This window comes from Heteronotia binoei, chromosome 4, assembly GCF_032191835.1.
Source record: "Heteronotia binoei isolate CCM8104 ecotype False Entrance Well chromosome 4, APGP_CSIRO_Hbin_v1, whole genome shotgun sequence".
NCBI lineage: Eukaryota > Metazoa > Chordata > Lepidosauria > Squamata > Gekkonidae > Heteronotia > Heteronotia binoei.
In genome coordinates this window covers 11,500,725-11,524,943 of record NC_083226.1, presented here as the reverse complement: position 1 = coordinate 11,524,943, position 24,219 = coordinate 11,500,725, and positions in this window count along the sequence as shown.

The following is a 24,219-nucleotide window of genomic DNA, read 5'->3' as shown; positions in this document are numbered from 1 at the left end:
TCTGAGAAACTTTATAGCCTAGGTGATCTGTACTTAGCTGTTAGACCAACATTATGGCTTTCATTTGAAAATATGTGTGCTATGTTGTTGTATATTCACCCACACACACCCATATTTTGTTCTACTTTTTTTGGAAGCCACCCCCCCTTTCTTCTATAATATTTATTTGTATGAAGAAGAAGAAGATATTGGATTTATATCCCGCCCTCCACTCCGAAGAGTCTCAGAGTGGCTCTCAATCTCCTTTCCCTTCCTCCCCCACAACAGACACCCTGTGAGGTGGGTGGGGCTGAGAGGGGTCTCACATCAGCTGCCCTTTCAAGGACAACCTCTGCCAGAGCTATGGCTGACCCAAGGCCATGCCAGCAGGTGCAAGTGGAGGAGCGGGGAATCAAACCCAGTTCTCCCAGATAAGAGTCCGCACACTTAACCACTACACCAAACTGACCTCATCACACCGGCAATGTTGCGCGCCAGCTACTCTTGGAGCTTCCGGGGAAAGTCTGTGGTTCTCCTGGGCGTTCTAGCAATTCAAGAGGGAAAATTCTATGGTACCAGCTGCCCAAATGGCTACCCACCTCAATAGATGAGGAGTTGACCACACTGGCTCTTTCCCCTTCCTCCTTAAAAACTATAGAGCTGAGTAAAACTGTTTTGTAATTAATGACTGTATAAAGGATATTCACTATTAAGAAATGGTGGTTAAAGCCTGTGAAATATATTCTCCTGTCTTATTCAGTTTCGCTCCAATGATTCCACATTGATTCCACATGTATGCTACTTACCAACTATTCCAAGATATTGCCACTCTTATATGCTGGCCAGATTTAATACTATGCAATCTGCATAGATTACAGGAAGTCATAAAAATATTCCAGGTAATTGAAGATTTTTGTCCTTGCTCTGAGAATTTGATTGAATCACTAGATCATGTATCATTTCATTGACATTCTGTAGTCAGGCACATCTAGTTTTAATGGAACCCATCCGATATATTTAAAATACCCTATATTTTGAGAAAAGTCTTAAAAGGTTTTACTGGCTGAGGTTGAATCACTTCTGCAATGAAAATTCAAGTACCCCATCTCCAGGGTTTTTTGTTAGCAGGAACACACGGGGACGCAGTTCCGGCTGGCTTGGTGCCAGGGGTGTGGCCTAATATGCAAATAAGACCCTGCTGGGCTTTTTCTACTAAAAAAGCCCCGCCCATCTTGTCTCCCAGGGTCCTCAGGGGCAGCTGGACATGATCCATTCTTTCCCCAATGTCTTTCCCTCTTTGACCAGCAGCAGTGGCACTCCCAGCCCCAGCAACCAGGGGGGACACACGGCACTCTCCCTCCTGCCTGCAGTCCTTGTGGCCAGGGCCTTTTTTGAGCAGGAACACACAGGAATGGAGTTCCGGCTGGCTTGGTGTCAGGGGGTGCGGCCTTATATGCGAATGCGTTCCTGCTAGGCTTTTTCTACAAAAAGCCCTCTGTGAAACAATGGTGACATCAGGGGGTGTGGCCTAGTATGCAAACGAGTCCCTGCTGGGCTTTTCCCACAAAAAAGGTCACTAGCGGCCAGGGGAGGGGGCTTAAAGTGACACCCAGGCACCGGCCGGCTGGCCTCATCCGTCGGCAGGGCTCCCCCTGCACAGAACACAGTGGTGGGTGGGAAGTTCTGAGCGAGGACACAGGTTGGCTGAACTTTTTTTCACTTGCAGGAGCAGATCACCCGGATGTAGCTGAAGAAAGTCTCCCCCCCAGTTGGTGCTGGTTTGGCTTAAGACCAAAAGAAGTGAGGAAAGTCAGAGTTCAGTGCCGGGGGCGGGGTGGTGGTGGCTGTCTCGGAGCATCACAGTGTCAGTGTGCTAAATGGCGACCCTGTGGCACTCCCCTGTGCCCGCCAAGCTGTCAACAAGGGATGTTGGAGTCTGCTGCACAGCTCTGTGTTTCCCTCCTTATGCAGGTGCCAGTCCAGCAGACAGAGCTGTCAGCCCAACCGCTGAGCAACCAGCCTACCATGTCCCCCGTCCTCAGCGGAAGGCGGCCGACAGAAGGCCGCATGAACATCCAGATCCCTGGCATTTCAGTTCCTCCGGCAGGCAGACCCTGGAGGGAATGCAGCACTTGGCACTTTGCTCCAAAGCACTGTGATCTGTCCCTGGTCACTCTACTCCATTTCATCGTCCAAAGAAGTGTGCATGCACATGAAAGCTTACATCCTGGGGAAAACGTTGTTGGTCTTAAAAGAGCTACTGGACTAGGGTTGCCAATCCCCAGGTGGGGGCAAGGGATCCCCCGGTGTGGAGACCTTTCCCCCTTCAGGGTTATCAGAAAGCCCGGGGGGGGGGGGGAGTGAGGGAAATGGCTGCTGGGCACTCCATTATGCCCTAAGGCAATTGAATCCCATAGAATTGATCCCTGGGTATCTGGGGCTCGAGGGGCTGGTTTTTGAGGTAGAGGCGCCTAAATTTCAGCATAGCATCCGGTACCTCTCCTCAAAACATCCCCCAATTTCCAAAAAGGTTGGACCAGGGGGTCCAGTTCTATGAGTCCCCAAAGAAGGCGCCTCTCTCCTTTATTTCCAATGGAGGGAAGGCATTTTTAAAAGCGTGCGGTCCCTTTCAGTGTGAATGCCAGAATTCCCTTTGGAGTTCAATCCTGCTCGTCACGACCTTGCTTCTGGCTCCACCCCCCCCCCCAAGCCCCCAGGTATTTATCGAGCCGGACTTGGCAACCCTCGACTGGACTCCAACTTCGTTCTATATAAATTTTATTTCATTTCCGTTCATTTGCACCCCGCTGGCTCCTCCCGCGTTGGGGGTCAGCGGGCCTAGCCACCTCCGTCGCGACACCACGTCGCCGCGCCCCCAGCCGCCCCTCGCTCGAAACGGGCTTGGCGCCGGAGGCCCCGACTAGGCCGCGCCCCCGTCGCTATAGCAACAGCAAGCCCTCTCCGCGGAGGCGCGCGGGGGGGGGGAGGCGGAGGTCACGTGCCCCGGAAACGTCGCCCGCTGGCGCCCCGCCCCGGAAGTGGCGGAGCAGAGGAGGGAGGGAGTCCCCCGGCCGGAGAAATTAAATCCGCGGCGGCAGGAGGGGGGCGGAGAGCGGCGGAAGGAAGGAAGGAAGGCGGGCGAGGGGCGTGTGGCGGCGGTTCCTCCCCTCCCTCCCTCCCTCAGCCCGGCCGCCTCCCCCCGGGGCACCCCGGCCAGGCCCAGGCGGAGGGGAGGCAAGCGGGCCGCGCAAAGGGGCTTCCCTCCAGCTGCGGCGGAGTCTCCTCGGGGGGCGTGACGGGCCCCGCCGGCCTCTGCGGGAAGCGGCGCTGCAGGTAGGGCTTCGCGCGTCGTGTGGGAAACCTCGCGGCTTCACGTGTCTGGGTTTCAGACAGACACGTGTAGCTTTTGGATGTGGGGATTTGCACGCTTTCCCTGGGGGGTGCCAGCCTCCAGGTGGGGCCTGGAGATCTCCTGGAATGACGGCTCCTCTCAGCTGCAGACGGCGAAGATCCGCTCTGCGGGACGGGCCTGCTTTGGAGGGTGGGATCGGTGGGGTTGTCGCTCGCTGGGGTCCTGGGCCTCCCCGGGCTTCACGCCCAAGTCTCCAGGAATTTCCCGACCTGGAGTTGGCAGCGTTATCTCCTTGCTGGTTTGGGGGGGGGGATCTGACCATTCGTCGTTCCCTCCAGATTTGGGTCATCTGTGGTTGAGAGGAATTATAATTTGTAGATTTGTGTGCACATGTTAGTGTTCTGAGCATGTCAGAAGGAAATCTTTTCTAAGTATTGTGGGTGAAAAACCCTCCGAAGAGCAGGTGGGGGGGGTTGTTTTTGAGGGTGGGCTTTGGCCTTCATGCCTTCTGTTTGGCTGTTCTGTGAAACAGGATGCTGGGTTAGATGCACTGCTGGTCTAATACAAGAGAGTTCTGATATAACAACTGACTTGTTACCATAGATAAAGTTCTTTGTGTGTAAGAGCTGACTGATCGGTTTCAGTTGGGACTTTATGATCGTGAATAAAAATTGAACCCTGCGAACGCCCATCTTTCGAGTTTAAAGCAATTCCAGTTTGACAGATGGCTTCCACGTTGCAAGAAATTCTGTACAGATTCCACCAAGTTCCCTTCTGCGTCTTTCGGTGTGCTGGGCTGAGATATGTCCGTCGAGATGTTATGTTTCCAGAGTTTTTAAATTACCTAATGCATCTTTTTTTTTTTTGTATTGGACTCTGCAAATAGTTTAACAAAATGTACTGTAGCATAAACTCTGACAAAGAGAACTGTGTTTCTCAAAAGGTGATGCTGCAGTAAAACTCTGTTAGTCTTAAAGGTGTCACTGGACTCTACTGTTCTGCAGCAACCGTCTAACATGCCTAACCCCTCTGGCTCTACAAATAGTTGGTTTGTGATTCACCCTTTCTGAAATCGCAGAAATACTAAATGAACATGTTACTCTATGTATTCAGTCCATTATGTTTGGTAAGACCTTGACTGACATGTTTTCACTAAGCAGAATTGATTGAAAGGGCTAATTGTTTGAGCCAGCCAAAGTCCTGACAGCCAGTACTGTTCTGTCATGCCTAGTGGGGTTCCTGTGCTTTCTCAGCAGAAAACAGCTTCTTTATTACAAAAAAAAAACCCACCCTAGGCACAGAGCACATAACTGCACCACAGTCCATGCCAACACTGTTGACGCTCGCCTCTCAGAGGGTGAACATATGAATTTATGAAGCTGCCTTCTACTGAATCAGACCCTGGGTCCATCAAAGTCAGTATTTTTCTACTCAGATTAGCAGCGGCTCTCCAGAGTCTCAAGCTGAGGTTTTTCACACCTATTTGCCTGGACCCTTAGTAGTTGGAGATGCCGGGGATTGAACCTGGGACCTTCTGCTTACCAAGCAGATGCTCTACCACTGAGCCACTGTCCCTCCCCTAACATATGAAGCTGGCTTCTACTGAATCAGACCCTGGGTCCATCAAAGTCAGTATTTTTCTACTCAGACTGGCAGCGGCTCTCCAGAGTCTCAAGCTGAAGTTTTTCGCGCCTATTTGCCTGGACCCTTTTAAGTTGGAGATGCCAGGGATTGAACCTGGGACCTTCTGCTTCCCAAGCAGATGCTCTGCCACTGAGCCACCGTCCCTCCCCTGACATGCTAACGATGCTCTGGTGTCTGTCACGTATGGCAGCAGCCAACCAATACCTGTTGGTGTGCCTTCCTGATGCCATTCAGTGTGCAGAACACAAGGAGGGAAAGTGTATAAGAACAGACATCCCCAGCCTCTTTGAACCTTTGGGATTCTGACACGGCGTGGTGGGTGCAGCCACTAAATGGCTACATAGTGGCTCTTGTAGCTGACCTTCATGCACAAAGTGAAGATCCTTGTGCTGTGACAGCAGCTGCTGCTGAAGGAACGTTTTTAAAAAATTGCACAGCCAATCAAATGTCCAGTGGCCAATGAGAAGACTTGCTGGGCAAAAGCCCCACCTGACTCCACTCACTTACTGAACACCTTTGGCAGGTGCTGTGATGCCACGAGCACCACGTTGGGGACCACTAGATTATGGTATGATCCAAAGGAATCCAGCCTGCTTCTGGTAACTGCAGGGGGGAGCTCCATTCCCATTTAACAGCTCAGCACACCGGGAAGCAGTCATGGCTGCTCCCTCCAGATCACCCAGGTGCCTCCACAGTTCAGTCGCCTGGGGAAGACACCCAGAGAAATCCCGGAGCCAGGCATGAGTCGAAGTCCTTGGGGAAGGGGGAAGGAAAAGACCCCCCAAAAGCAATATTTGGCAAGGCGCACAGACCGTAACCCAACAGCACTGGAAAACACAACTGTGCCTTTGCAGTCATCTGTCATTTTCCCAGTAGCTCACTGGGAAAACCTGCTCATGTAGGAAAGACTTACCCCTCCCACTTGCTACAGCATAACTGTGCAGGCAGTGGACGACCCTCTCCGTCCTCTCCCGGTGCAGGCTCTGTGCTGAAGATAGCTCAGGTTAGTCCTGAAGTTAGGTGGGAGTTGATCCCTGTCTCTCAAGCAAGTTCTGAAGCAGTCTAAGCCTTTCTGGAAGAGGCTCCGTTCTGAAAGCAAGCCAGAGCTGTTGTCATCACAGCATACCCGGGAGGGTTCCCAGATAGTGGACTTCGCCATTCGAGAGAGATAGTGGAGCAGGGGACCTCTGCTGTACATCTTTGGGCTGCTTTGTGGGACTGTAAAATCCTGCAAGGCCGGAGGGATTGTTAGCAGCTGGTCAGTCATGGCAGTGGTTGAATCGAGTGACAGTTCACTCAGAAATGTGGTTGTTTTGTGGGGTTGCCTGTGGGGTTACACCTGCATGACATTCTGCTGTGTGCACTTACGCTGTGGAAGAGAAGAAAGGAAAGGGTGGCTAAGCTCAGTCACAGTAAGGCTGCGGTACAGAAGTGAGTCACTTGCTGCAACTTAAGTGTAGGCATGGGTTCCTCCTCTGCTTGCAATGCATAGGGCAACTTGTCCCTGTATCCCCAGGTCCTTGGGGATGTTTGTGTCCTCAGGTGAATGTATCTGTATGGTTCTGAGCAAAGCAGTGCCGAAAATATGATGGGACAATCTGTTATCCTCCTTGGCTGTTTGTGCAGATTGTTCCTTGTCGGGGCAAACTGCTTTTTCTGGAATTCTCATTGCCAAGGTGCAGAAAGCATGGCATGGGTATCCATGCCATACTCCCTACTGAAGAAAAGGGCATTCTCTCTGGGATGGGTGCAGTATGTCAAAGAGTATGTAATTGGCTGCAAACCAAGTTGGTATCTCCAATTGTACTGAAGCTGCTTTGGGAGCAGATTATCTATCTATCTATCTATCTATCTATCTATCTATCTATCTATCTATCTATCTATCTATCTATCTATCTATCTATCTATCCCTCCATCCCTCCCTCCCTCTTCCTTCCATCTATCCTCCCTCCCTCCCTCCCCTTTCTTTCCTTCCTTTCCTTCGGAAAACTGAAACCATACTTTCCTCCCAAACCTAAACTTCTTTTACTGATTTGACATCATAAAACACACCACTTCTGCCTTAGCACATAAAATTGTACTGTTTAAAAAGTACAAATGCCTTTGTTTGCTCTAAGAAAAATAGCAGTACTTGAGAAACAGTTGTATATTGCGGCACCCTGTGGTACCATAGCTCTTGTGTGTTTGTCGTTTGACAGGTAGGAAAAATAACTTATGTAGGAAATCATAGGAAGTGCATTGTTTGGACAGCAGCTCATACATTCTCAGTACATAGGACTGCGAGTATCTTTGAATGTTAAGTTAAACTTTATAACAGAGAAGACCATAAACTTTTGTACTGTCATTAAATGCATTATAGCATATGATTTGTTCCCCAGAGTATTTATATTTAATCCAAAATGTGTTCTTGAAAATATTGTGTTTGCCTACAAGTACCCACCAGAATATTATTACCTAATGCTGTAGATTGCCTTATATAATATTTTTAATTCCCCTCCTGTCCCAGTCCTAGAAGGTTTTTCAGTATTCCCCAGATTTCCCATTTTTCCATTGGAAACAGACTTTTCTATTCTATACGTTTTTAATGAGAAAACCCTTGTCTTAAAACAAACATTTCATACATTCTAAAAGAAAAAATATTGCATGTCCCCCCCCCCCCGCCCCGTTCCCAGAATGTCCTCAGGAAATAAAATAAAACAAGTCCCCAGAAAATATTAACCCCCATCCCCCCATTTTTCCATGAGTCTTCACATTTCTACTTGGGAGATATTTGGGGTGTGGGTTCTTCTCATTTTTTGGGGGGGGGCAACCTTTGCTTTATTCTCTTCCTCCTGTTACTAATAGGAGGATAATCTTTTCACTTCTTGTCTTCCACTTCATAGTATGAGTTACAGGACTTAAGTTAGGATACTGACTAAACCTTTTTCACCCTCCAGTATATCCCCAGCACCATCCATTTCTGGTATCTGTAATCGCACAGCTGTACTAATGCTGGTTACTATGCTGATAACACTGGGGACTGTGTTGGTTGGGTACTGTGCCATATTTCAAAGTTGTACTGATATAGAGCTAAGTCGGTAGGACTGTATTGTTAAGATTCAGGACTGTATCATTACATGGATAATGGATAAGAAAAGTTGCCATTGAGTTTTCTGATTTGTATTGCATGTATTTGCAAGCATGCATATTAATTGTCCGCTGTTAAACTAGAATAAGTCTGTTCACAGCTTAACTACAGCCTTTTGACACCCGAGAGGAAAATCCAAAATTGTTCTTGCACTTTTTGCCGTGTAGAGTTGTAACTACTTGGTCTCTGCCTCTCTTTGTGCAAAGGCAATGTTATCAAGAGGTAAATTGAAGACTAAGTCTTGTGATGTGTGTGTGCAGGACTAGCTACAGGGAGAGAGAACTGGGCAACAAAGGGCCATGGGGCTATACTCCCTCTTGGGTGGTGCATGCCAGGAGCACCCGTACATCCATGGGTGGCAGAGCACTTGTGAGTGGGCAGGGGAAGGATATGTTGGCAGGCATGTGGGCGAGGGGAGTTGAGTTGGTTGCAATGGCCTCTCCAGAAGCCCTGGCAACTGCTCCTCCTCAAGTTATTCTGTTCTGCCCTTATCCTTGACCTCTCTGCTAGCCTGTGATGCAGCTGCTTGTTTTCTCTGGCTCGGTTTCTTTTCTCCGACAGTGTTCCAAGCCGGCTCCCTTCCTACCTGTTTGGTCACTGTTCCGTGCTGTTTGTCTGTGTCTTTTCTCTCTGTTGGAGTCCCCAGGGATATGTCCATAGTCCTCTTCCTTTGTATTGTTGCACAGTCTCCCTAAATGACCTCACCAAATCCCATGGCTTCCAATGCCTCTAATATGATGGCGACATCCACCCTGCCCTGGAACTTTGTCCCTCTGTGCAAATCCAACCCTTTAGTTGCTTGCCTGACATATTTCCACTTGACTATCCCAAACCCTGTGCGTCCTTTCAAACTCCTCTCTCTTTCTGAATGACCTTTCTCTCTGTAGCCGCTGACAACCTTCTTCCTTGAAGAACAGGCGCACAGCCTCAGCTTTTTTTATCTTTGAATCTGTTCTGCCGTTTGATTTGAGTTTATGGCTCTCCTGTCTCTATTCCTTTACAGCATTGCCGGTATATGACTTTCCTTCTCCACCCCTTCTGCAAAACGCTTCCACGCACTGGCCGTGTCTCTCCGTGGCTACCCACCTCCTTCTGTGGTCACCTTTTACTCCTTCGCCTCTGTTCAGCCGAGTATAAAAACCATTCCCTGATCGTGTGGTTCTGACCACATGATGCCCCTCCTTAAATCCACACACCGGCTTTCTCTTTGTGCCCAGAGTCAGCACAAACTCTTCATATTCATCTCCGGAGCAGGCCGGGCTCTCATGCTGTGATGTGTTCCTGCCTGTGACTTATAGGACTGCTGATCCCTCCGGAGATTCTCGGACCTGGATGCCTGAGCCCTCCGTTCCTTCAATTCCCTTCTCCAAGCCCACCTTTTCTGTGAAGTCCCTGGCAACCCTGAGCACTTCTAACTAGAACAAACACGTTTTCTTGCCTTGTTTGCTGGTCACTTAGTTGGCTTCCTTTGCTCTCATTTTATATCTTGTAAGCTCCTTGGGCAGAGGTCTCTCATATCTTGCTGGATAAAGAGAAATGAATCTTGAAGATGTTTCGTGAATTAAAAATTCTATGGTACTTAAGAGTGTTAGACTAGCAAGAGTTTTTTGTTTTTCTTTCCCCCGAGAACTTTTTTTCAGCTTTTCCAATGAAAATTTGGAGGAGCACCAAGGAGGGAGGGACTCCACCAACATGTCTGTCTGTCTATCTATCTACCATCGTCTGTCTGTCTGTCTGTCATCTATCTATCTATCATTTATCTATCATTTATCTATCATCTATCCATCTTCTATCTATCTATCATCTATCTATCTATCTATCTATCTATCTATCTATCTATCTATCTATCTATCTATCTATCTATCTATCTATCATCTATCTATCTATCATCTATCTATCTATCATCTATCTATCTATCATCTATCTATCTATCATCTATCTATCATCTATCTATCATCTATCATCCATCCATCTATCTATCTATCTATCTATCTATCTATCTATCTATCTATCTATCTATCATCTATCTATCATCTATCATCTCTCTCTGTCTGTACCTTTTGGAATGAGATAAATGCTTTTAAGACAAGATTTTACTCAATGTGTACCATTAATTTTTTTTCTGATAGAAGAAAACCGGATATATGGGGACACTGAAGAAAACTTTTAACAATTGGTTTTCTTTTAAAATAAAGTTTTAAGACAAGGTTTTTGCAAAATATACAGCATAAAAATGGTCTGAGAACTTTTGTGAGGGAGCACTGCAAAAAAAAAAAACCTCCCATGAAATGTATAATTTATTTTGGAATTAGTGAAACATGCGAAGATAGGATAAGTTGTAGAACCTTTTTGGCTCCCTTGAGTATTGGAACATATTTGCTCTTTCACTTATCATAGCATCTGTAGTTCCCCAATTTATAAAGCTTTATATGCAAACTAACATAAATGAAGCATTTTATGTTAAAATATAAAATCAGTATAGATTTGATAGGAAAATAAATATTGCATATATTACAAATTCCCCCAAAATATCAGGGGAACTCTGTGACTTAAAAATCTCCTGAATTTGTATGTCTTTGTGTTTGCCATGTAATTGATGGGGGTGATCTTGGACCAGCCACTTTCAAAATTGTCAGAAGGATGAAATGAAGGAGGGGACACACCATGTTTGTAGCCCTCAGAGAAAGAGCTCTGGGATAAATGTTCTAGGATGCGAGAATCCATCCCAGCGGTCCTGGGAGTTGCAGGTAGAGCCTGTAGCTTCTGGTGTGATTAAACCCCCAGTGAAAATTCTGTGAGCCAAGCAAACTGCGTCTGCCCAGTGGCCACTCGTCCTGGGCTTCCCGTCACCCGTCTGCTGATATTAAGCAAACACACAAAATTCCAACCTCCGTTCCAGTAATGCAATAGGGTGGGCAGATATTCATGCCACTGATTTTAATGTAAGGGAAACTGGAAGGAAGTGCAGCCGCTTAAATTCAGATGTAGAATTTGTTTTGTTTGTTTCGTCCGTGCCTCATTGCAAAAGCAAGCCGTCTGCCGGCATTGTTGCAGTAATGTTGCATATGAAGACTTTGCGTCCGTGGCCTTCCCCTTTAAATGCAGCGGCAAGCTGGAAAAATCCTAGCCGTCTAAACATTTGACCTTGATACTTAAGAATGTGAACTATTTTTCCAGCCCCAGTGCGAGGTCGATCTTAAATATCACTGCCTCCCGATTCATTACATGCTTTCTTAGCTTAGGAGGCTGAAGTTGGTTCCTTATTCGCAGTTCTGTATTCATTCCTTATTCGTGAATTCAACCAAAAACACTGAAGAGAGTTTTAAAGCTCTGAACCCCAAAATAAGGCCTGGACCCCCATATATCATACACCCCCTTGTTCAGGGGACTCTGCCCTTCGAGAAGACATGTGCTGCCTCATGGTCCAATGAGTGGTTCTCGTGCCAGCAGCTCCAAAACAAGGTGCCCCCAGAACACAGACAGACACTGGGGACAGGGTGTACCCCAAAACAATATTTGGACCCCCTCAAGTGACACATCCCCATACTCGGGACACTGTCCCCTTCAAGAAGATATGCAGTACTGCCTGGTCCAAACACTGCTTCTGGAACCACAAGCTTCTATTTGGAGTGCCACCTAGAAGCCTGTATTTCAAAGGAGATTTGAATAAGGAACTATTTTGATTGATTGCCCTCTACACCCCAAAAAGCAATATGGACCACCACATGCCATACACCCCCACGTTCAGGGGACTCTGTCCTTTGAGAAGATATGTGCCGCCTCATGGTCCAATGAGTGGTTCTCGTGCCAGCTGCTCCAGAGCAAGGTGCCCCCAGGACACTCAAAGAGGCAGACACTGGGGCCAGGTTGTACCCCAAAACAATGTTTGGACCACCCCAAGTGACACATCCCCATGCTCAGCACACTGTCCCCTTCAAGAGGACATGCAGTACTGCCCGGTCCAAACACTGGTTCTGGAACCACAAGCTTCTATTTGGAGTGCCACCTAGAAGCCTGTATTTCAAAGGAGATTTGAATAAGGAACTATTTCGATTGATTGCCCTCTACACCCCAAAAAGCAATATGGACCACCACATGCCATACACCCCCACGTTCAGGGGACTCTGCCCTTCTAGAAGACATGTGCTGCTTCATGGTCCGATGAGCAGTTCTCGTGCCAGCTGCTCCAGAGGAAGGTGCCCCCAGGACACTCAAAGAGGCAGACACGGGGGCCAGGCTGTACCCCAAATGAATAGGGATTGACTGTCATCCAAGCTTCAATTCATGGTAACAAGCTGAGATCTCTTAACTTTGAATTCATTCTCAAGTTCACAATGATGCACCCATCAGGGCTCAATGGATTCTTACCTCGCTAACGTACCACACCCAAGTCCCAAACATTCTCGTTTGCCATTATTTTGACTGCAAAGTAGTGAAATTAACAAACTGAAAGAGCAATTGGTCTGGATAACATTTGCGTGGGACAACAATAAAAGGTGTATCCAAGTGGGTGGCCGCGTTAGTATGAAGCAACAGAACAAAGCAGTAGACAAGTTCACCTTTAAGACCAACTAGGTTTTATTCAGAATGTAAGCTTTCGTATGCTCTAAGCAGATTTCATAGGACAAAATTGGAAGTCGTCTTTAAATATAGAGAAAGTGGGCAGTGAGTTGATATGTAGAGCCATGGGAACGTTTTTAGCAGATAAAAAGAATCGCAAATTGGGGTCTGCGTTTGTTTGTGACAGAAAGCAGACATGTCATAGGTGTGAAGTACCATAAATCTGGGTGTCACTCTGGCTTCCTTAGTTTAAATGGAGTGATAAAAGCTGTCTGTTGATTGCCCTGTTGCTAGCAAGCAGGGGTAAACTAATCTCATAGGTGTTACCCTGGACGGTTTTCGTATGTGATTGGTCGTTGACTGAAGACTAAGGCGGATGTGAATTGTGCAATTTTCTATAGGATGCGTTTGGTCCTCAAACAACATACTTCACGTAACCCACTGTTTGGCTTGCAACATAATTCCAGTCCATAATGGCAGTGTTCAAATGTATCTTAACAAGAGTTTCTTAAGTTCTAGGCTGTAGAAGATTTGGGGTTGTAAATCACTGTTGAGTATATCATTCCTCAATGTCTTCTTGTGGCATTAATTTTACAAAGGGAGATTCCTGATCTCTGTCCTCTGTTGGTGTTTCTGTTGTGTCATCTTCCAAGTGGAAGTCTTGATCAGTTACTGAAATTTTTTGGTTTTTCAAATCCTGCTGTATGTTGCCGACTGCCTCCTTGCTATTGTCTGTAAGATATTTGCCCCCAAATATTATGGTGAGACGTTTTACAAGCTCACCACACTCCTGAATTGTTTTTCCATTTTGCAGCAGTGCAAATGAGTAGAGGAAAAAACTTTTCACTTCTCTGGAACGCTTTAACTTGTTGACATGTCCAACAATAAGTTTTATCATGTGTGCCACACAGATGTGTACTGCAGTGAAGTTGACCTCACAGTTATTAACACATGCACCATAACACATTTTTAAGTAGAAGAAGAAGAAGAAGAAGAAGAAGAAGAAGAAGAAGAAGAAGAAGAAGATATTGGATTTATATCCCGCCCTCCACTCCGAAGAGTCTCAGAGCGGCTCACAATCTCCTTTACCTTCCTCCCCCACAACAGACACCCTGTGAGGTGGGTGGGGCTGGAGAGGGCTCTCACAGCAGCTGCCCTTTCAAGGACAACCTCTGCCAGAGCTGTGGCTGACCCAAGGCCATTCCAGCAGCTGCAAGTGGAGGAGTGGGGAATCAAACCCGGTTCTCCCAGATAAGAGTCCGCACACTTAACCACTACACCAAACTGGCTCTCCTTAGGAAGTACTTAGGCTCTCCTTAGGAAGTACTTAGGCTCTCCTTAGGAAGTACTTAGGAAGTGCTACCTGGTTGAAAACCTGTGTGACAGCATGTATTAATGCCCAGCTATGGTTGCATTTGATTTTTTGAGGCTTCAGATGGTGTCCAGTAACTCAAAACATATCACCCACGATCAGCATTCAAGAAAGTTCCAAAGTAGTATCAAGCTGCACCCGTGTCTCTTTGAAAAGGGAAACATCAAGAATATGACTGTCCTCCATGGAATGGAACAGCTTACTTAAAAAGGCGAAAAGTAGTCCTCAGAAATACTTGTACCATTGACGATTTACTGTATCTAATTCATATGAGCTTTGAACAGTATCCAGAACTTGAAAAAGAGATCAATACATTGAGGAACAGTGTGGAAGCGGTTAACATCTTAATGCAAGTGCGTGATGCCTTTTCTGGAAAAAAGTGGAGTACAGGAAAAATGGAATGGCTGTTGCAATTTGAGAGGCTCAAGGGGAAGAGTTTATGGGACTGCTACGGAACTGAAGAAGAGGTGGTGACCTCACGTCTCTCTTACTCCTGGGCATACCAAGCAGTACTCCACCTGCAGCCACCATGATTGCTCAAAAAAGGAATATCAAAGCGACTCCTCGGAGGTAGTCCTGTGGTGAGCATGCTTTCCTGGAATGTGAAGCTTTTTGGTAGTAAACGGTTGTCTTTGCAATAAACGGTTATCTCTGCAATGTTTCACGTTACTGTTATTGGTGAGCGAGTACAGTAATCTTACTTGGTAATCTTGTTTTTGTGAATGAAGTCTCAGCGATGCCCACTGAATTCATTCCATGTACCATCCTCTTTGCCGTGCACGAGGCACTGTGTCAAAAGAAAACGACCCATCGATGAGCAGAAAGGTTGCCTCCCATCTGACCGCAGTAGAAGGCAAAAGGAGTACTCTTTGTGACATGTTCATGATCACTTCCCGACAGCATACAGGAGTATCACACAAACACTGATGACAATATTAGGGTTTGTAGAATCTTTCGGGCTCAAGCGCCGTGTTCTACTGGAGAAAGTTTTCCTTCCAGACGTTTCGTTCTCAGCTGCGGAGAACATCCTCAGTGGCGTTGCAGCCGGAGCAGGCGCGCTGACCTTCTTGGCTGCTGTGCATTGAGCACATTGATCAATGCACAGCAGCCAAGAAGGTCAAAGTGCCTGCTTCGGCTGAGAACGAAACGTCTGGAACGAAACGTCTGGAAGGAAAACTTTCTCCAGTAGAACACGGCACTTGAGCCCGAAAGATTCTACAAACCCTAATGTTACCAGCCGTGAAAAGCTGAAATCTTTGATAACTGATGACCATGTCGTGTCCAGCCATGTCGTGCCAGGTTGAAGGCTACTAGGGAGCAGGCCTTCTCAGTGATGGCCCCTCGTTGGTGGAACCACCTTCCAGAGATGGTGCGAGCCCTGTGGGACCTGAACCAATTCCGCAGGGCTTGCAAAACATTTCTTTTCCAGCTTGCTTTCGAGATAGAACCCGATTAATCTGACATGTGGACATCTAGCCATCTTGTGGATATTATGATTACAGTATTTAGCACCCATTTTATACATTTTATCTATTTTTAAAATTTATTATGTAATTGATATATTAAATTGTTTACATTGTTTTATGAATCATGGGATCCCCATGTCTGTTAGCCGCCCTGAGCCCGCTTTGGCGGGGGAGGGCGGGATATAAAAATAAAGTTGTTGTTGTTATTATTATTATTATTATTATTATTATTATTATTATTATTATTATTATTATTATTATTATTATTATTATTATTATTATTATTATTATTCCCACTAGAAGGCATGCCACTGAAGCGGGAGTAGTTGCTTTTAAGGGTGTTAATCTGTACCCACCATAGTGATTTCCAGTCCCTATGTAATATACACACCCTTTCAATATTCTCTTGAGAATCACTGTAAAAAAAATGCAGAGGAACGCACCAGCTGGGCTCCCACTTATTTGTCAATGGAGTGCCACCTATGCCGATCATCGCAGCTGCCGTGAAAGGTCCATACAGAAATACCAGCCACTTGGATCCACGAAACTTCCCAGCAGAGCTCTCCGTGCGTGAACGTTAAGCACGTTGCAGGCTCATTCAATATATTACGTTATGTCATTCGAATGTCAATGTGAAGAAGTGATGATTTTGACTATACTTCCTAAAAACGACATTTTAAAAACAAAAGTCGGAATGCATCCCTCCCTTCTTCCCATCACGGCAGCATAGAACATGTGCTGGTACACACAAAAAGTAATAATCTCATCTCTTCTCCCGTTACAAAATTGTTGGCATAACTTGCAACACAGGACAGCGTTTTGTTTGCTTCCACAAATTTGGAAAGAATGGCAGCTGGTGTCTGTATGATGGACTGAAGGAGCAACAACACTCAGGAACTGGCAGCGTGGAAGCTTCAGAAGCCGTCGTCAGCAATATTCTGAAGAAATGTCCACTTCCCAACCACATTGTTGCTGTGCGTCAGTCATGAGTATTAATGTCCCCCCCCCCACATCCCAGGAGGGAACACTCACATTTCCATAGACAATGCCTCAACAATACAATTTGTTTTGACTTGGATCAGCTGGCGGTGATTGCCTGCATCTAGCTTGGGCCACCTTCTTTCCTTTGGATGCTTAGGCTTCAGACAGAAGGATGGTAAAACCAGTGGCTGGTTTTGGTGGAACCAAGAATTGACCTTGGGAATGAATGATGGATCCATTCTCAGCATTACGGTTTCCTTTTGAAATATGCACAATTCTTTCCTGGCTGATAGAACTGCCAGCTCGGAGACTCTCCATGCTGAGGTAATGGCTGTGAGGAAGGCCACCTTCCATGATAGGAAATGAGGCTTCACTGATTTTAGTGGTTCGAATGGGGGTTCAGATAAGGCCCGCAGTATCTTGTGGAGGCTCCATGTGGGGAACCTGTGTTGGACTGGTGGGGCCAACTGACATGTACCTCGTATGAATCTCCTCACATGCCTGTTTGTGGACGGACCTTTGAGCCTGGCTCCGAGGTGCAGCAGATCCTTCGTGGGCACCAGGTGCTACTCGGTGCCATCAAGACTTGCTTCCAAGAGAAGTCCCTGCACTCCCCAGGCGCCACGTTGGTGAAATGATATCCAGAATGTTAACTAAATAAAATAAATATCTGTAAAAGTGGTAGCTGTTCCATACAGAACAATAAAAAAAAAGTTACACGTGTGTGTTTAACAGTCTGGACCAAGTAAGGTTATGAGAACTAGCGAGCTGCGTTGTCATAGTATGACATTTCAGTACGAGGAGCCATTTGCAATAGATGTCGTTTTTTAGCTGGCGCAAGAACAGCTCATTGGGCTATGAGGCAGCACTTGTCCTCTCGAAGGGCGGAGGTGACTGAACGTGGGGGTGTATGGCATGTGGGGTGTAGAGGTGCCATCAAGACTTGCTTCCAATCAAAATAGTTCCTTATTCAACTCTCCTTTGGAATAGAGGCCTCTTGGTGGCACTCCAAATAGAAGCTTGTGGTGCCAGAAGCAGTGTTTGGACCGGGCAGCACTGTAGGGACGGTGGCTCAGTGGTAGAGCATCTGCTTGGGAAGCAGACGGTCCCAGGTTCAGTCCCTGGCATCTCCAAAAAAGGGTCCAGGCAAATAGGTGTGATATGCCTCAGCTTGAGACCCTGGAGAGCCGCTGCCAGTCTGAGAAGACAATACCGACTTTGATGGACCGAGGGTCTGATTCAGTATAAGGCAGCTTCATATGTATGTCCTCTTGAAGGGGACAGTGTCCTGAGAGTGGGGATGTGTCACTTGGGGTGGTCCAAATATTGTTTTGGGATACAGCCTGTCCCCAGTGTCTGTCTGTTTAAGTGTTCTGGGGGCACCTTGTTTTGGAGCAGCTGGCACGAAAACCACTCATTGGACCATGAGGCAGCACATGTCTTCTCGAAGGGCAGAGTCCCCTGAACAAGGGGGTGTATGATATATGGGGGTCCAGGCCTTTTTGGGGGGTTCAGAGTTTTAAAACTCTCTTCAGTGTTTTTGGTTGAATTCACGAATAAGGAATGAATAAGGATCTGTGAATAAGGAACCAACTTCAGCCTCTTTCTTAGCTTGGATTTTAAAAAGAGCTATATAATACAAATAATTAGAAACATTAATGTGATATCTGCATAAATTAGTAATTGCATGCTATGGTTGATGAGGCTCAGGCTGCATCTAAATCGGCAGTTTTTTGCACAGTCTGCCGTAGAAAATAGCAGGTTGCACCCAGGACTTGTCCTTCTCTTCTTACATGACCTCTTTTTGCCTCATTGAAGAAGAGGTACATTCCCGTGTTCTCTGCAGTCAGCAAGATCTTATACCCAGTTAGTTTGATACCTTGCTAACTTTCAGTGGAATCCTGCAAAGAGTTTCCACCCTTGGTAGCCCATTGACTTTTATATTTTATTGCTCACTATTTAAACAATTAAAAACAGCATTTTAAAAATATATATAATAATTCAGTAAAACACAAGCAAATAAGCAATACCAGGGAGGCAGGCAAAAAACCGTTAACAGGAGCATGCCAAACAAACGAAATAAATGTTCACCTGGTGAAAGAGACCGATAGAGTGGTCGTGGTAGTGGAAAGTCACATCTGTGTTATGGTGACCCCGTGGGGTTTTTAAGGCACGAGAGACACTCGGAGGTGATTTGCCATTGCCTCCTTTCAATGTCACAACCCTGGTATTCCTTGGTGGTCTCTCATCGAAAAGAGTCAATCCTACTTAGCTCCCGAGATCTAATGAAATTGAGCTAGCCTAGGCTATCCCGGTCTAACCTAAGTGCCTTCCCTCTGCCAGAGCCGGTCGGAACCGCGTTCCTGTGCGTTCCTGTTAAAAAAAAAAAAAAGTCGTGGCTATAACAGTATGTTAGTGCCAATTTTTAAAATTGCAGGCACCTGGCGGCTGGGGATGGGGGGTGGTAGCCACTGCTGGGGGAATAGGGGAAGAAAAACACAGAGAAACCTGCCATGTGTCTGCAGCAAACCAAGATGCCAGTACATCCTGTGAAGTTCTGCTATGTAAATACTTTGTGTTTTATTTCTGTGACTTAATGTGGGGTTTTTATACGTGTGTTTCTGTGGGTTAAAAAAGTTGGTCTCTAGCAGAGTCCCCATATTTTGAAAAGCAAAAAATAGGACATGTATCCCGATTGACTCCTTCAGACAAGCGATCCCTGTGACAGATCTAATTTTGAATACCCTTATTATTTAAGCTGTGATCATTGCTGCTAACTAGGAATATTCCAAACCTTCAGTCCCCCAAAGAGGATATTTTCATCGGGATTTTTTTTTTTTTTAAAGAGCCCAAAAGAGGACACACGAAAAGAGATAACCCCATCTCTGGAGAAAGAAAGAAGAGGCTGGATGTGAGATTGAAGTAGGCTGTGATTGGGCGGGAGGCGTACTTGAGGGGGGCCTGGCTTGTAGACAGATTGTTCAGTGTGTAGGGAAAGGAGTGTGCAGCGCAGAAGAAATCTGTGTTCTTTGTGAACGTTTTTAGCCTAGGTAGCAAGTAAAGAAAATACGTCTTTTTGACTAGATCTGTTTAAGGAACTTAAGAAGAACTTGTACCTATCTGAAACCATTACACTTAAGAACTTTACTGAACCCATTACACTGTTATACTTCTAATTAAACTCTTTTTAGGTTTAAGTGAAGGCGACTGTTTTATTTCAAGTAAAACAGTCCCCTTTTACCTCAGAGCCACCCACATGCACTAACCATTCTGTTATACTACCAGCTATAACGAAGCCATTCTCTACTTTTCATTTGACTGAGTATTCTAAGGCAAGAGATCTTGGTGGCAGCAAAAATAAGAATAAAGTGTTAAGGAAGGCAAGAAGACCGCATAACACCATCACTTCTGAACACTACAGAGAGGTGCCGTTGCAAATGTTACGTATAGGAAGCCAATGAAAAGGCAGTACACGCATACTTCTTTAACAGTTTTGAAGATATGTTTGATGATCATGATGAAATCCCCTTCCAGCAGGGTGGAGAGCATGTTTGGTGTAGTGGTTAAGTGTGCGGACTCTTATCTGGGAGAACCAGGTTTGATTCCCCACTCCTCCACTTGCACCTGCTGGAATGGCCTTGGGTCAGCCATAGCTCTGGCAGAGGTTGTCCTTGAAAGGGCAGCTGCTATGAGAGCCCTCTCCAGCCCCACCCACCTCACAGGGTGTCTGTTGTGGGGGAGGAAGGTTAAGGAGATTGTAGGCCGTTCTGAGACTCTGTCCTTGAAAGGGCAGCTGCTGTGAGAGCCCTCTCCAGTCCCACCCACCTCACAGGGTGTCTGTTGTGGGGGAGGAAGGTAAAGGAGATTGTAGGCCGTTCTGAGACTCTGTCCTTGAAAGGGCAGCTGCTGTGAGAGTCCTCTCAGCCCCACCCACCTCACAGGGTGTCTGTTGTGGGGGAGGAAGGGAAAGGAGATTGTGAGCCGCTCTGAGACTCTGTCCTTGAAAGGGCAGCTGCTGTGAGAGCCCTCTCCAGCCCCACCCACCTCACAGGGTGTCTGTTGTGGGGGAGGAAGGGAAAGGAGATTGTGAGCCGCTCTGAGACTCTGTCCTTGAAAGGGCAGCTGCTGTGAGAGCCCTCTCCAGCCCCACCCACCTCACAGGGTGTCTGTTGTGGGGGAGGAAGGGAAAGGAGATTGTAGGCCGCTCTGAGATTCTTCGGAGTGGAGGGCGGGATATAAATCCAATATCTTCTTCTATCTACTAAAATTTCTTGTAGGGCGGACTATGTTCAGAACTCTGAATATTGTGTCTGAGATGTGAAAGAACACAACAGCGTGCCTAAAGATGGATGAAAGGGAGAACTGTGGAGCCGTTTTCAACTAAGATATGTGTAGAAGTCCAGTTTTGCAGGTTTGCGCCAATAAAAAGTAGAGCAAAAATCTTCTTGGTCTTTAAAGTCCTACTGGACTCATATCTAGCTATTCAAAGTTCTGGGTGTCAGTACCAGCACCCTTTAGAAAGTAACCAGTAAAGTGGCCCATTTCAAAGTACTTTAAAAAAAAATCTAATAGTACAGAAAAGTACAACATGCTTCGCTGTATGTTACAATACTTGCTTTGGTTCAGAACTTACAGTGCGAAAAATTTGAAACAGTCATAATGTCTAGAACTAGGATAGTTGCATAGATGTTCTCATCTTCAGCATGGCTAGGAAACTGAGGAAAATCTTTAAAATACTCTAGAATTGAGCAGGGGTGAAAGGTTTTTTCCCCAAGATGTTCTGCATAACGGGCTCCTTGATGAAGTAGTTCTTGGAATTTATTAGTGCTGGGCATATTTTGGATGAAGCTTTGCTCTTGAAGGGGGAGGAGTGCTAAGCTGCAAGTGATAGGTCAAAAACCAGCTTGGCTGGAGTCAGGATGGGACCCTCCCCCCCCAAAAAAAATAAAATCCCCCCAGCAGTTCATAAAAAAATTGAAATATGCGTAATACTTCCTTTCATTGCATCCCTAGGTGTATTTTACTGCTTTAACAACATGCACTACATTATTTATAACTCAGCCAGCATATAAAATTGTAGTTTGGCATATTTATGTGATTTAAAAGTATAAACGCCTTAGTTTTCTACAAGCAAAATTGCAAAGATATACAGTGCTTAAGAGATCTGCAAACTGCTGTACCCCGCCAACTTAGCACGTGTCTTCCTTTCTGAGGAGCAGAGAAAATAAAACTTGAAATTAGAAAATAAATATGATGGTAAGCAAAAGCAGGTGTATTAATTGGGCAGGAACAGCCCCATGCCATCACAATAGAACCACCGCCGCCACGCTTCAATATCAAATTGAACTTTATAATGCTGGAAGCACCAATCTCCTTAATAGTATATTATCACAAAACATAATGGCATACCGTTGCCTAAATTATTCAGATTCAAAGAACAAATATACCTTTGAAAATGAGTAGCACGTGTCTACTATAAATAGGAATAATTGTTATTTGATGTTGTAGATTGTTACATCAAATTGTCCTATGTATTTCGAGCCAATAAAACCTAATTTAATAAAGCATTTCACACATTCCAAGAGAGGTTTTTTGGGGGGGTTCCCTGACATTCCCTATATGAGGATGTTGTTGGGGGGGGAAAGGTGTAGGAAAAGTCCTCGTGGAGGGAAAATCACTTTCCTCAAATTTTCCCAAGGTTTTTTTTATATGTATATATATAGTCTTGGTTTTTTTAAAGGCCTTTGGAACGGAAGCATGGGTATAAAGCATGGAAGTGCATGCCAGGCTTAAGTATAACTTCAGTTGTCTGAACTACCTTACCTTAGGGACTGTCTCTCCCCATATGTTCTCCGGAGAGTACTGAGATCAGGTTCTCAGAATCTCCTTACAATCCCCGGGCCAAAGGAGGCCCGTTTGAAGTCAACTAGGGACAGGGCTTTTTCGATCACAGCCCCCTGTTGGTGGAACCAGCTGCTGGAAGAGGTGAGGGCCCCGCAGAACCTTGGGCAGTTCCGCAGGGCCTGTAAGACAGTCTTCTTCTGGTTGGCATACAACTGACCGGCATCTGAATATCTGAATTTTAAGGAAGACTGTAGGATAGTACGCTAACGAATTGTGTTTATTTTTATTGTGTAAATTATTAATGTATTTTAATTCTTGATTTTATCTGTGTTGTGAGCCGCCCTGAGCCCGCTTCAGTGGGGTAGGGTGGGATATAAATCGACCGACATACATACATACATACATACATACATAAAATATTGTTCTGACTGGCAGATGTATTCAGGATCTGCTCTCTGCACTGCGGACCAGACTTTGCGTAGGATTTGGCTAGGCTGCCTGAAGACTCTGGATCCATGCCGTGGTGACATTGAGACTAGATTGCTGTAACGTATTCTCCATGGGCATCCCCTTGAAGTCAGTTTGTGCAAAACACCGCAGCTCGGTTATTGTCAGGAAATAGGTGGAGCAGGTGTACGGCACCCGTTCTGCTCTCACTCCATTGGCTGCCCGTCAGTTACCAGTTCAGTTCAGGGTTCTGGCTATCCCATACCAAACCCTGTGTGGCCTCGGTACCCTCGGGACGGCCTCTCCCTGAATTTGCCACCGTAACGGCTTTCGTCATCCATGCAGGACCTTCCGCTGGTGCTGCTCTGCAACTGGACAAAACCGGCAACTGCCTGCATGCGTGCATTCCCTGTTGTGGCCCCTCCATTATGGAGCAGCCTGCCTCAAGAGGTGAGGAAGGCTTCCACCCTCCTGGATTTCCTCACCCCATGAAAAACTAAATAGAACATATGAAGCTGCCTTATACTGAATCAGACCCTGGGTCCATCAAAGTCAGTCTTGTCTACTCAGACTGGCAACGGCTCTCCAGGGTCTCAAGCTGAGGTTTTTCACGCCTATTTGCCTGGACCCTTTGTAGTTGGAAAGGCCGGAGATTGAACCTGGGACCTTCTGCTTACCAAGCAGATGCTCTACCACTGAGCCACAGCCCCATTCATGGCTCTCCAGGGTCTCAAGCTGAGGTTTTTCATGCCCACTTGCCTGGACCCTTTTTAGTTGGAGATGCCGGGGGTTGAACCTGGGACCTTCTGCTTACCAAGCAGATGCTCTACCACTCAGCCACTGTCCCTCCCCTAACATATGAAGCTGGCTTCTACTGAATCAGACCCTGGGTCCATCAAAGTCAGTATTTTTCTTCTCAGACTGGCAGCGGCTCTCCAGGGTCTCAAGCTGAGGTTTTTCACACCTATTTGTCTGCACCCTTTTTAGTTGGAGATGCCAGATATCGAACCTGGGACCTTCTGCTTACCAAACAGATGCTCTACCACTGAGCCACCATCCCTCCCCAAATATGAGGCTGCCTTAACTGAATCAGACACTCGGTCCATCAAAGTCAGTCTTGTCTACTCAGACTGGCAACGGCTCTCCAGGGTCTCAAGCTGAGGTTTTTCACACCTATTTGCCTGGACCCTTTTTAGTTGGAGATGCCGGGGATTGAACCTGGGACCTTCTGCTTACCAAACAGATGCTCTACCACTGAGCCACAGTCCCTCCCCAAATATGAAGCTGCCTTATACTGAATCTGACCCTCGGTCCATCAAAGTCAGTCTTGTCTACTCAGACTGGCAGCGGCTCTCCAGGGTCTCAAGCTGAGGTTTTTCACACCTACTTGCCTGGACCCTTTTTAGTTGGAGATGCCAGGGATTGAACCTGGGACCTTCTGCTTACC